We start from the raw sequence: 14,593 nt of genomic DNA, 5'->3' as shown, positions 1-14,593 counted from the left end.
AGCTTGCCATCTACTTCTCAGGCTCAGAAAATTCCACCTGCAGAGACTGACCACCAAGGAAAATCTCTGAGAAACGGAACTATTGATAAGACCAGCATCTGCCAATGCCAAAAGGCAGAATTCCAGTTACCAGACTCCTTCCCCTTACTCCTCCCATCCTGATGAACTCCTTGAGACCCTGTAAAAATAAGTCATGCTTACTCTTATAATTCATTATTCTGACTTGCCTCTTACTAATTTACTGCTGCAGAAGATTACAAACTGTTTTATGGTTTGAGATACCTCCTGCAAGATATCTCAAGAATGTTTCCTTAAGATGTCTCAAAGATGCTCCAAGACTGACGAGCAGATGTTCTCTCCTAAATCTATCATCCATGACCTAGGGTCCTAGTGCGGATTTTGGTAACTTTTCCACTAATTGGCATTGGCTCCATTAAATGGCTTTGGCTCACTAATTGGCTTTGGCTTCAGTAAATAGCTTTGTGTCCAGGCATGCCTGTAGTTCCCACCCTCAAGAAGCTACAGCAGGAGGATCACAGAAAGCTTGAGAACAGCCTGGACTTCATGGCAGGATTCTGTTTCAAAAATGTGAAGAATTCAGGTGGGCGGTTGGTCAACTATCAAGGGAAATGTCTCAGCAATAGCTACTTGCCCCATCTGCACAAGACTCTCACCTCCACCAGACCCTCCTCTTTCTACTTTCCTCTCTTTCTCCTTCTCACTCTACACCCCCTCTCACACACACACAGAAAGAGAGAGAGAAAACTAAGTATTTATGTAAAATTGCCTGTCATTGTAGTTTTATCAAGGAAAGCATTTTGCAGGCAAATTCAGGTCACTGGAGTATAGTAGACTTAAGGTTCTCAGGATAAACATAGAAATAACAAAAGTTAATTGAATTTTTAAGGGATTTCGTGGCTGGATAAATGAAGTATTTTTTATAAGATAAAATTTTCTCTAAATGGAAAATAAAATTAAGAGAAAGAATTAAGATTGAACTAACATTTCATAGTTCCTTCTAGCCTTGTCAGTTTGCATCCAGAAATAACTTCCTAGGTAAATAAAATGTTTTTCCTCAATTCTTTTAACTGGCCAAAGAAGCCAGCAAGACTTCCATAGTCAATAGTGAACAGCAAATGGTACCAGAATTTGTTAACTAGAAATCTGGTGCTTCTTTTCCCAGTGCTGCTTTCTCAAAGAGGTCTAAGTGGCTCCTTACCAATTCTACTCATGTGACTGGACCAGTTGCTTTCCTATTCCATCTTCCAAGGCGACATCATTGTAAGTAATATGATCTCTGCAAAACCATTTTGTCAAGCTGTCTAGGAAGGAGGGTCCCCTCATTGTCTAGCCTGTCTTTGCAGCAATACAATTAGGCAAATGCAAACAAGGCTGCAGGTGCTTACCCAGTGTTTGCTCCAAACAATGAGGCCATCAAGAAGTATGTCAGGGAGAAGAAAGCCACAACTCTAGTAAGTGTCAACAGCAGTAGTCAACATTTTGTCTTTAAGATTTCTTATTAGAGCCAGATGCAATGGTGCACACCTGTAATGCCAGCACTTATGAAGGAAATAGCATGAGGATCTCTGTGTGTTCAAGGACAGCCTGGTCTACAAAGTGAGTCCAGGACAACCAGAGACACTCTCTTTCAAAATCCAAACAAAAAAGATTTATAATTTTTGTGTGCTTTTAAATTTTTTTATTAATTATTTGTTACATTTTCTTTCACTTTGTATCCCAGCTGAGGGCCCCTCCATCATCTCCTCCCAATCTCTCTCTCGCCTTTCCTCTTCTCACCCTAAGCCCCTCTCCTAGTCTACTGTTAGGGGAGATCCTCCCCTGCTTCTATCTGATCCTAGCCTAGCAGTTCTCATTAGGAGTGCATGCATTGTCTTCCTCTATGGCCTGGCAAGGCTGCACTCACCCCCACCCCCCTCAGGGGGAGTGATCAGAGAGCCAGCCCATGAGTTCACATCAGAGAGAGTCCCTGTATGGCATACTAGTGAACACACTTGGAGACTGAGTCTATGGGCTACATCTGAGCAGGGGGTTTATGTCCCGTCCATGCATGGGACCTCAGAGCCCACAGCTAGGGAAAGGATCTTCCCCAAACCTGTATCTGACAGAGGGAGGGTTACTATCCAGAGTACATGAAGAACCTAAGAAGTTAATCACCAACAAACCATGCCATCCAATTTAAAAGTGGGGTTCACAGCTAAACAGAGAATTCTCAATAGAGGAATATCAAATGTCACAGAAACACTTAGAGAAATCTTCAACATCCTTACTAATGAGGGAGATGCAAATTAAAAAACCATGAGATTTTACCTTACCCCCATCAGAATGGCTACAAAATAAAAACCTCCTGTGACAACACATGCTGGAGAATACATGGAGAAAGAGGAACCCTCCCCCATTACCATTGCTGGTGGTAATGTTAACTTGCACAACCACTTGGGAAATCAATCTGGTGCTTTCTTGGGCCATTAGGACTAGTCCTTCCTCAAGATCCAGCTATACCACTCCTAGGCATATAACCTTTTATTTTTATTTTTAGTGCTGCTTGGATGTGCATGTGTGTGTGCAAGCCTGCATGAGTTTGTGTGTGTATATGAGTACAGATGGTCACAGAAGCCAGAAGTATAAAATCCAAAAGTGTTATACCTCCCAGGAGTTCCAATATTCATACCAGGAACTGAACTAGGGTCCTCCTTGCCTCAAATACCAATCTTTAACCAGTGACCCAGCTGTCAAGAGTCATCTAAATTTCAATTTTTCAGTCATATGCCATTTAAATTCTTGTCAAAACCTGTTCATTCAGTGCTGCCTACTGAATAGAAAGACCCAAGCATGTCACAAAACTTCCCATGTCACAGCTACTGTGAAAACAAAGAAAGAGAGAAACTAAAATATTAAAAAAAAATGTTCAATATGTACAGCCAAGGTCAAGATCCTCTCCTGCAAACAATTGTTGAATGACCTGAAGGGATACAGAAGACAGGGTCTCTATGACATATTTATGAAATCAAATAAGCCCTATCATTGCCTTCAATCAGCCACAGTTGATTTGGAAGTTTGTTGGTAAGTCAAATGAATACTGACTTTAAATTCTGTGAATATAGAGACAAGCCATGTTTGGATCAAATGTTAAAAGAGTTAAGATTGGGCCATAGAGGTTCTGTGCCAACAACCACAGGAAATTAGCTCTAGCCTATAAGCTTGTATTCTGCTATGCAAAGGGTGTGCTTGGGTTTCACATGGTTATAAACTATTATACACTGTTATATAAAATATACACACTTGCCTTACAAAGCTCACATAGCAGGTGTCACTGTAACAGTGAAAATTCATACAATGGATGGTCTTACTCTTCTTACCTCACCTGAATAGTGTGATATCAGACCCAACTGGGGTGTGTTAGACCTTCAGAATCCATCCTCAACATCGTTTCTCCAACTAGACACACTTCTTCTTTACCTCTGTTTTTCTCTTGTGATTTTTTTCCTTAGTTTGAATGCCTTCCCCAGCTCTCTTGCCCTCCCTCAAGGCCCACAGTGTCCCATTTCATAAAGAACATTCTCAGAACATTCTAAGCCCACTCCACCCTTTTGGAACAGTAGCCCATTTGTCAGATTTCATATGAACACAGCTGGCATTTGCAGGTCCTTACATGTTTGGTGGGTTTTTCCTTTTCCCAGGGTGCAGCAGAATTTATTGGGCAATTTCTACACACAGAGCAGTCCTGAAAAGCTTTTGTTTGCCAACTTGTCTCAGACTTCCCAAGTGAGCAACTGATCTCCCTATGCAGGGCTGTATGGGATAGCTGTCAGAGCTCCCCTTTGGGTTCCATGGACTCCTATGGGGTACCCAGAACATCCTGGATTTACTCATGTTGAATGAGATGTTTGTGTGTGTGTGTGTGTTTGTGTGTGTGTGTGTGTGTGTGTGAATGTGTGTGTGTGTGTGTGTGTGTGTTTGTGTATGTGCTCATCTTGATTGAGGTGTGTTCACATGCATGTGTACATGTGTGCTCACATGCAAATGCCTTCTGTATAGCAGGTACTTTCTAGGTCCTTTATATAGTAGCATCACATGAAAAACTCACCACAGTTGTCTGGGTATAGTGCTATTATGATCCTCATTCCACAGGTCAGTAACCAGAGGCTACAAACACTTACTTGTCTCATTGTTGGTGTCTGTCCATGTGCTAGGCACAACACTTAATCACCAACATAGAGTATTTTATCTGTGTAGTATGGGTCATGCCCAACTGTCACTAACTCTTCATCTCTTTCTCCCACAGAATAGTTCTCTAATCTCAAGAGGGAGGATCTTCACCTTACTCCTTTGTCACATGTAAGCCTACAGAAATTCTGGGTTTTGACACCAGATGACTGAGAGGAAAGAAATAAGAAACAATAAGAAGGACATGACTGCTTCTAAGTATAGTAGAACAAGAAGAAGGACAAGACTGCTTCTAAGTATAGTAGAGAAGAAGTTTTATTGTAGATAAAAGGTTAAATAGAGCCAGAGACTGAGACATCTGGGAGAGTCCACAGTGAACATGGCTAAGCTGAGCAGGGTCATTTGAGGGGGGAGGAGAAGGGAGAACAAGAGAGGAGACAGTCATAAACCAAGAGCAGCTGCCTGGGCCAGGAGACTGAACAAGAGGTAAAAGGGCCAGAACAACCAGCCTAGCCAAAATAACTGGATTATATAGGGATAAGCAGCTGGCAGAATGGCAGGCTAGTTCCTGGGCTTTAGGTTTCAGGGTATGGGCAGGATATGTAAGCCAGGAGTACCCTGCAACAGCTAGAAATGGAGGGATGCTTGGAGCACTTGGCTAGCCAGCCTCAGCTTTGATGTATTAACAAGTACAACAGTTAGTATTTTGTCCAGGGTTTGACACCTGACACTGTGATGATTTCTTTCAACACCTTTTTTTTTTTTTAACACAGTCCAGTTCTTATGCATCTTCTCCTACATAACTTTAAATCTAGAAATTGCCTAGGACCCTAATCCTGGCAACCAAAAGCCACTCCAGTGCTTGTCCCCAGGATGCTGTGACTCCCCCACCCGAAGCCCAAACACACACCCTTGCTGTGTGCCTCGAGGTCCCATGATTTGCTTCTCATTGGCACTCATTGTACTTGACCCCACCCTGGAGGTTGGACTCTTCCAACTGTAGTTTATGACCCCAAAACCTCCAGCACCACCAACTCACATGTTCCTGTCTTCCCATGTAAACAAACTAACTTTCAATGCCTCTGCCCATCCCTGATGAGACTTCTACCAGGCTTACTCATTTCAATCCAAAGATGTTTTCTATAGGCTATGGCAAAACCACAGTACAACTCTAGGCATGTTAGCCACATGCCTCAGTATGGGGCTTCTTCCAAATGGACCCTGACTGTTTGCTTTAGGACCCTCATTAAGGCCTAGTTGTGCAAAATCTACACTCCCGGTGCAGGGTCTGTACCGCTCCCTCCCCCAAAGAGACTCACAGCCTGTGGTTCAATGCAAAAACAAGAGGCAGTTTATTCAGATAGTGATGGGGGTCGTCCCGTCAAAGCAGGAGACGACCCTGAGCATACTAAGCACAGAGTTTTAATTCCAAAAAAAAATCAGGCCTTTACATTGATTAGTCAGCAGAAAAGATAGCAGTAATGTGGGCTGGCAGCTGTAGCGGGGAGCTCACAGCGCCAAGGACAGTCCTCCCTTCTTCTCCCATCTCTTGGTTTTGTAGCAGGCCGCTTACAGCTTCAAGGACAGTCCTCCCCTAAATTGCCTGACTTGTTCTTCTTTCTTTTTAGCTAGCCCTTATTCAAGGTCCAGTTGTTTTTCTTTCTAATTTGGGATGGTCCCATTTCTCATTCCCCCCTTTTTTGGCATAATTTTAACCCTAAAATTACAGGCTAGATTCAGCTTGCATCTCTAATTGCTGATACTGCTGTTGAAGCATAAGGACCTGAACAGTACTGATCCGTTCTGTCACAAAATTGACTAGCTTATTAAGAATGCAGGATGATTCCAGATCCCACCATTTACCTGCAACTTTCATGATTTCCTTATTTTTCATCGCTGAGTAATACTCCATTGTGTAGATGTAGCACAAATTCTGCATACATTCTTCAGTTGAGGGGCAACTGGCCTGTTTCCAGCTTCTGGCTATTACAAAGAAAGCTGCTAAGAACATGGTTGAGCAAATGTCCTTATGTGTAATTGAGCCTCGTTTGGATATTTGCATAGGAGTGGTATGGCTGGATCTTCAGGAAGTGCTATTCCTAGTTGTCTGAGAAAAAGACAGATTCATTACCAGAGTGGTTGTACAAGTTTACATTCGAATCAGCAGTGGAGGATGGTTTCCCTTTCTCCACAACCTCTCCAGCATATGCTGTTGCTTGAGTTTCCATCTTGGCCATTCTAATAAGTGTAAGGTGAAATCTCAGGGCCTTTATAATTTGCATTTCCCTGATGGCTATTGACATTGAGCATTTCTTTAAATGTTCTCAGCCATTCTATATTCCTCTGTACAGAATTCTCTGTTGAGCTCTGTTCCCTAGTTTTGAATTGGATTACATGGTTTGCTTCTTTTCAGCTTCTTTATTTCTTTATATATACTGTATATTAGCGCTCTGTCAGAAAAAAGGTTGGTGAAGATTATTTTCGAATCTAGGGGCAGTCATTTTGTTTTGATGACAGTGTCCTTTGATTTACAAAAGCTTTGCAGTTTCATGACTTCGACTTTATTGATTGTTGTTCTTAGAGCCTATGCTGTTGGTGTTCTTTTCAGGAAGTTCAAATCTCTATAAGCCACAAAATTTGAAAATCTAAATTAAATGGACAATTTTCTTGATTGATTCCACTTAACCAAAACTGAATCAACCCAGGTAAATCTATTAAATAGTGCTATATCCCCCATGGAAACAGAAGCTCTCATCTAAATCTCCCATCCAAAAGAAGGCCAGGGTCAGATGTTTTCAACACAGAATTCTACCAGAATTTCAAAGAAGACCTAACTCCAGTTCTCTACAAAATATTCTACAAAAAGAAACAAAAGGAGCATTACCAAACTCATTCTATGAAGCCACAGTCACTTCAGAATTTAAACCTGTGAAAGACCCAACAAAGAAAGAATTTCAGGCCAATCTCCCTTATGAACATTGATGTGAAAATACTCAACAAATTACTTGCAAATTGAATACAAGATCACACCAAAGATATCATCCACTATGACCAAGTAGGCTTCATCCCAGGGGTGGTTCATATGCAGGGGTGGTTCAATATAAGGAAATCCATCAATGTGATCCATCATAATAACAAACTGAATGAAAAAAAACAAAATAAAACATGATAATCTCCTTAGATGCTTAAAAAGCATTTGAGAAAATCAAACATACATTCATGTTTAAAGTCTTGGAGAGATCAGGGATAAAAGGCATATATCTAAACATAGTAAAGGCAATATACATCAAACTGAACAGAGAGAAACTTAAAGCATTCCCACTGAAATTAGAGACAAGGCAAGGCTGCCCACTCTCTCCATATCTCTTCAACATAATTCTGGAATTCCTTGCTAGAGTAATAACAGAGTTGAAGGAGTTCAAGGGGATGCAAATTAGAAAGTAAGAACTCAAATTATCACTAGGTGCAGATGATATGATAGTTTACATGAGTGAACCCAAAAATCTTTCCAGGGAAATCCTACAGCTGTTAAACACCTTTACCAAAGTGGCTGGATAACAAATATCTCAAAAAGTTCAGTAGCCCTCCTGAATACAAAAGATAAAATGGTTGAGAAAGAAATTAGGAAAACAACACCCTGCACAATAGCCACAAGTGACATAAACAAGCAAATCAAAGACTTCTTTGAAAAAAAAAATTAAGTCTCTGAAGAAAGAATTAGAAGAAGAGATCAGAAGATGGAAAGATCTCCCATGCTCATGCTTGGCAGGATTAACACAGTAAAAATGGCCATCTTAGCAAAAGCAATGTACAGATTCAATGCAATTCCCATCAAATTACCAACACAATTTTTTACAGACCTGGAAAGATAAATTCTCAATGTCCTATGGAATAACAAAAAACCCAGAACTGCTAAAACAATCCTCTACAATAACAGCTCTTCTGGAGGTATCTCCTTCCCTGACCTTAAGCTGTACTACAGAGCAACAGTAATAAAAACTGCATGGTACTGGCATAAAAACAGAATGGTGAATCAAATTGACCGAACATAAAAGGCAGAAATAAACCCACACACTCATTTATGGACATGTGATCTTTGACAAAGATGCCAAAACCATACACTGGAATAAGATAGCATCTTCAAGAAATGGTGCTGGTCAACCTGGATGTCTACATGTAGAAAAATGCAAATAGATCCATACTTATCAGACTGCACAAAACTAAACTTCCAGTGGATGAAATACCTCAACATAAAACCAGACACATTAAATCCCTTAGAAAAAAGAATGGGGGAGGCCATAAAACACATTGGTACAGGAGACAACTTCCTGCAGTTCTTTAAGTTGTATTAAATGCTCTCCTTTCTTTTGAAGTAGATTCCCTGAGGGATTTGACCTCCTGACTGAGTTCAGTTTCAGTGTACTGAGCTGCATCCTCTATGTCAGAATCAAAAGGTAAGGCTGGTGCACAGAAAGGAGGAACTTTAATATATGCAGTCAATAAAAAGGGGGCAGCTGCCAGAGCCAGGAAAGATGGGAGGCATTGCCAGTCTACATTACAGGATCTGGCAACTTTTTCCTCAAGGGAAGTGGCCTTTTCAGGGAAAGTTAGGTCATTAGGACCGTCCTGTGTCTGCAAGTGAAGAGTTGTAAAGGGAGGGTAAAGGAAATGGGCTGCCGGCTGAACTAGGACTGTAGCCTCTGGTTCTGGCATAAGTATGGAGATAGGGAGGGAACTCAGAAATGTTGGGGTAGTGCAGCCTTGTCCCTACCTACTTCAAGGGATTTGGGACTGCCTCTAGAATCATTTTTGAGGAACTTTCCAGTTTGAGAAACTACCTCAGCCAAGTCAGGTTGGGAATGTCTGACCTGAAGAATATCATTAATCAAATTCCAGTAATAAAATGTTTGGACAGGCACCTTTTGTGGACAAGAAGAATCATAAATTTTTTAAAGACAATTTCCAACTTTCTGCCAGAGTCTTACATCAATAGTGACTTCTTGTGGAAAATAGGGGCAAATATTAGTAATTGAAACAAAAAAGCTAACTAAATCCTTTTTCTTAACCCTTACTGAAAGAGTCTGGTAATTGGAATTCTGCCTCTTGGCCTTGGCAGATGCAGGTCTTATCCATCATTCCATTTCTCAGATACTGTCCTTGACATTCAGTCTCTGCAGGCAGGGTCCTCTGAGCCTGAGAAGTAGATAGCAAGCTCCCTGCAACCTTGAGAAACAGACTGCAAACTTTGTGCAACCTCGAATGAGACCTCTCATGTTTTGGCTAAGTAAAATTGCCTGCCTGAGAAACTGCTTGCACACTTTTGCCAATGTTAATTGTTAACTGGACACCCATTAAATCAGCATGTAGACTAGGTGTCCTTCTTTGGGTTGCCCTGTCTCTCTTTGTGTCCCAATGTCCCTCTCTGTGTCCAGCTTTATCTCAGGTGGTATTTAGCTGACACTGCTGGCAGGATCCATCCAGGCTTTTTAAATGAAGAATATATTTCGTACTTTTTTTTTACATGATGTATTGTAATAACTGAGGTTTTTGTTTAGTTGGCTCAAAGAGCATGGCTTGCTTTTTTCTTCTCAAAATTAATAAAATAAATACCAAGATCTTTTGAACTTGTCCAAAGGTTTGAGAACATCCAGCCTTTTTATTTTATTTTATTTTATTTTATTTTTTTCAATGCAGTTTATTCAGGAACATTGAACAATCCTCGGACCCCGGGGAAAGCCAGTCCACAGCTTAAATAGCCTCTGGGTAGCCAACCCAGGCGTGCCAAAGGGGCAATGCAGATAGGTCCACATACATGGAAGCAAGCCAGATCCTCGGCCTTAGCCAAATGTGGAGTTGTTCGTGACAGAGAGCACTCACCATCGGGAAGGTGGAAGGCGGAAACCAGCTCCATCTTTAAGGCATAGCATTCCGCAGCTCTCTACAGTTCCCCCTTTTTGTTTTAGACGCATCAGGCAAGAGTAGAGGTCTGATCTCTGATATTAGAAATAAATTGGGACTTTGTACAGATGTTCATTTAGGTGTCATCCACCCAAAGAGCATCAGACCGTCTGATACCTTTTTCTCAGAGGCGGGACCTGGGGCATCAACCCGCATGCAATCAGACATGCTCTTCTCTGGGTCCAAAGCGACTGACCATGAGTGCAGTGCTTAGCCTCGCATCCTGAGCGTATCATTTTAGCTTTTTATGGTATCCAACCATGCTTGGGGAGAATGTCCTGCTTCAATGGCTGTAAAGGCCTGAATGATCATGGCTGCATCACACTGTTGTGAGACTCTAATCTTGCATATATACCACAGGCAAACCAAGGAGACCAACACCAGAAGGCCTGCTAACACTCCCATGCCCGCCCATTCCTTCAGATGATTCATGGCTGCAGCAATCCATGTTGATAATCCTCTGGCTAGTCCTGCCTCCACTCCGGTAGAATTTACTGTGACAATGGCCACTCTAAGCTGCTCCATCGTAGCATCGAATTCTCCAGTCCAATTACCTAAAATATAGCTCGACAATTGTTTAGACAGATTTGCAGCACAGGAAAAATTCTCATGTTGTATGCTAGTGACACAAAGTCCAGCATACTTTCATTGACAGCCAGGTTGAGCGATTTGCCATAGGGTATCAATTTGCTCCTGCAAGAGGTCAATCCTCTGATTGAACACCATCAAGCTTCCTTTTAGTTGAGCATTAATTCCTTTATGTACAACTAAGGCATGAGCTACATTGGCTAAATGATTATTCAGGGTTTGAGCAGTCTGCCCAGTATGACTAATGCCCTGGTGGTAGCTCCAACAGCCGTCAATGAGATGGTAGTAACAATGGTGGCTGTAGTTCCAAGATCCCTTTTCTGTCTGAAGAGAGTCATAGCGTGAGGGGCATCAATGGGCATAGGTACCCAGTGAGGCATGCGAGTAACCAGGGCATACCTAACTTTACTAGCATTCCAGCATTGGGCAAAAAAGCAAGTATCATTACCACAATTAGTTGGCTCTATCTGGCTAATAATGAATAAAAATGGGGGATATAGACAAACAGGTGTGGGCTTATAGGAAATATTATGAGAAGCCTTAACCCCTTGTTGGAACATCCTGCGTCAGTTCTAGAACTAGCAGTGGTGGTGTCCGAGGTCTGAGTAGGTTCAGGAGACCATTGCCCCCAGGGGTGAGACGTACTCCATGCCAATTGACTAACTCCATGTTTTCTTCCAATTTTGAAAGTCATTTAAGGTTCTTAAATTACTTTTTTTCCCTTTTTTCTTAAATTTTTCATCAATTACACTTAATTCATTCTGCATCCCCCCATAAGCCCCTCCCTCCTCCCATCCCAATCCCACCCTCCCTCCTCCCTCTGCTTGCATGCCACTCCCCAAGTCCACTAATAGAGGAGGTTCTCCTCTCCTTTCTGATCTTAGTCTGTCAGTTCACATCAAAAGTGGCTGTATTGTCCTCTACTGTGGCCTGGTAAGGCTGCTCCCCCCTCCCCCAGAGGGAGGTGATCAAAGAGCAGGCCAATCAGATTATGTCAGAGGCAGTCCCTCTTCACATTACTATGTAACCCAATTGGACTCTGAACTGCCCTGGGCTATATCTGTGCAGGGGTTCTAGGTTATCTCCATGAATAGTCCTTGGTTGGAGTATGAGTCTCTGGGAAGTTCCCTATGTTCAAATTTTCTTGTTCTGTTGCTCTCCTTGTGGAGACCCTGTCCTCTCCAGCTCTTACTATTTCCCAGTTCTTACCTAAAATTCCGTTCACTCTGCCCAACAGTTGCCCATCAGGCTCAGCATCTGCTTTGATTGTCTGAAGGGCAGAGGCTTTCATAGGCCCTCTGTGGTAGGTTCCTAGGTTGTTTCCTGTTTTCTTCTTCTTCTGATGTCCATCCTCTTTGCCTTTCTGGATGGGGTTTGGACGTTTTAGTTAGGGTCCTCTCTCTTGCTTAGTTTCTTTAGATGCACAGGTTTTAGTGGGTTTGTCCTATGTTGTATGTCTATATGAGTGAGTATATACCATGTGTGTCTTTTTGCTTCTGAGACAACTCACTCAGGATGATCCTTTCCAGATCCCACCATTTACCTGCAAATTTCATGATTTCCTTATTTTTCATTGCTGAGTAATATTCCATTGTGTAGATGTACCACAGTTTCTGCATCCATTCTTCAGTTGAGGGGCATCTGGGTTGTTTCCAGCTTCTGGCTATTACAAATAAAGCTGCTACAAACATGGTTGAGCAAATGTCCTTTTTGTGTACTTGAGCCTCTTTTGGATATATGCCCAGTAGTGGTATGGCTGGATCTTGAGGAAGCGCTATTCCTAGTTGTCTGAGAAAGCGCCAGATTGATTTCCAGAGTGGTTGTACAAGTTTACATTCCCACCAGCAGTGGAGAAGTGTTCCCCTTTCTCCACAACCTCTCCAGCATGTGTTGTCACTTGAGTTTTTGATTTTGGCCATTCTCATGGGTGTAAGGTGAAATCTCAGGGTTGTTTTGATTTGCATTTCCCTAATGGCTAATGAGGTTGAACATTTCTTTAAGTGCTTCTCTGCCATTCAGTATTCCTCTACAGAGAATTCTCTGTTTAGCTCTGTTCCCCATTTTTTAAGTGGATTACTTGGTTTGCTGCTTTTCAGCTTCTTTAGTTCTTTATATATACTGGATATGAGTCCTCTGTCAGATAAAGGGTTGGTGAAGATTCTTTCCCAATCTGTAGGTGGTCGCTTTGTTTTGATGACGGTGTCCTTTGCTTTACAGAAGCTTTTCAGTTTCATGAGGTCCCATTTATTGGTTGTTGCTCTTAGAGCCTGTGCTGTTGGTGTTCTGTTCAGGAAGTTTCCCCCTGTACCAATGAGTTCTAGGGTATTTCCCACTTTCTTTTCAAGCCGATTTAATGTGTCTGGTTTTATGTTGAGGTCTTTGATCCACTTGGACTTCAGTTTTGTGCAGGGTGACAAGTATGGATCTATTTTCATTTTTCTACATGTAGACATCCAGTTAGACCAGCACCATTTGTTGAAGATGCTATCTTTTTTCCATTGTATGGTTTTGGCGTCTTTGTCAAAGATCAGATGTCCATAAGTGTGTGGGTTTATTTCTGGGTCCTCTGTTGGGTTCCATTGATCCACCATTCTGTTTCTATGCCAGTACCATGCAGTTTTTAAAACTGTTGCTCTATAGTACAACTTAAGATCAGGGATGGAGATACCTCCAGAAGATCTTTTATTGTAGAGGATTGTTTTAGCAATTCTGGGTTTCTTGTTATTCCATATGAAGTTGAGAATTTTCCTTTCCAGGTCTGTAAAGAATTGTGTTGGTAATTTGATGGGCATTGCATTGAATCTGTAGATTGCTTTTGGTAAGATGGCCATTTTTACTATGTTAATCCTACCAAGCCATGAGCATGGGAGATCTTTCCATCTTCTCATATCTTATTCTAATTCTTTCTTCAGAGATTTGAATTTTTTTTCATACAAGTCTTTGACTTCCTTGGTTAGGGTTACTCCGAGGTACCTTATGTCATTTGTGGCTATTGTGAAGGGTTTTGTTTCCTTAATTTCTTTCTCAGCCCTTTTGTCTTTTGTATACAGGAGGGCTACTGATTTTTTTGAGTTAATTTTGTATCCTGCCACTTTGCTGAAGGTATTTATCAGCTGTAGGAGTTCCCTGGTAGAGTTTTTGGGGTCACTCACGTATACTATCATATCATCTGCAAATAGTGATAATTTGACTTCTTCCTTTCCCATTTGTATCCCCTTGATCTCCTTCAACTGTCTTATTGCTCGAGCAAGGACTTCCAACACTATGTTGAAGAGATATGGAGAGAGTGGGCAGCCTTGTCTTGTCCCTGATTTCAGTGGGATTGCTTTAAGTTTCTCTCCATTCAGTTTGATGTTGGCTATAGGCTTCCTGTATATCGCCTTTACTATGTTTAGATATGTGCCTTGTATCCCTGATCTCTCCAGTACTTTGAACATGAATGGATGTTGGATTTTGTCAAAGGCTTTTTCAGCATCTAGGGAGATTATCATGTGGTTTTTTTCTTTCAGTTTGTTAATATGGTGGATCACATTGATGGATTTCCGTATATTGAACCACCCCTGCATACCTGGGATGAAGCCTACTTGGTCATAGTGGATAATATCTTTGATGTGTTCTTGGATTTGGTTTGCAAGTATTTTATTAAGTATTTTTGCATCAATGTTCATAAGGGAGATTGGCCGGAAATTCTCTTTCTTTGTTGAGTCTTTGTGAGGTTTAGGTACCAAGGTGACTGTGGCTCCATAGAATGAATTTTGTAATATTCCTTCTGTTTCTATTTTGTGGAATAGTTTGAAGAGAATTGGTGTTAGCTCTTCTTTGAAGGTCTGGTAGAATTCTGCGCTGAAGCCATCTGGTCCTG

This window comes from Meriones unguiculatus (assembly GCF_030254825.1).
Source record: "Meriones unguiculatus strain TT.TT164.6M chromosome Y unlocalized genomic scaffold, Bangor_MerUng_6.1 ChrY_unordered_Scaffold_35, whole genome shotgun sequence".
Classification (NCBI taxonomy): Eukaryota; Metazoa; Chordata; class Mammalia; order Rodentia; family Muridae; genus Meriones; species Meriones unguiculatus.
This window is presented reverse-complemented; position numbering follows the sequence as displayed.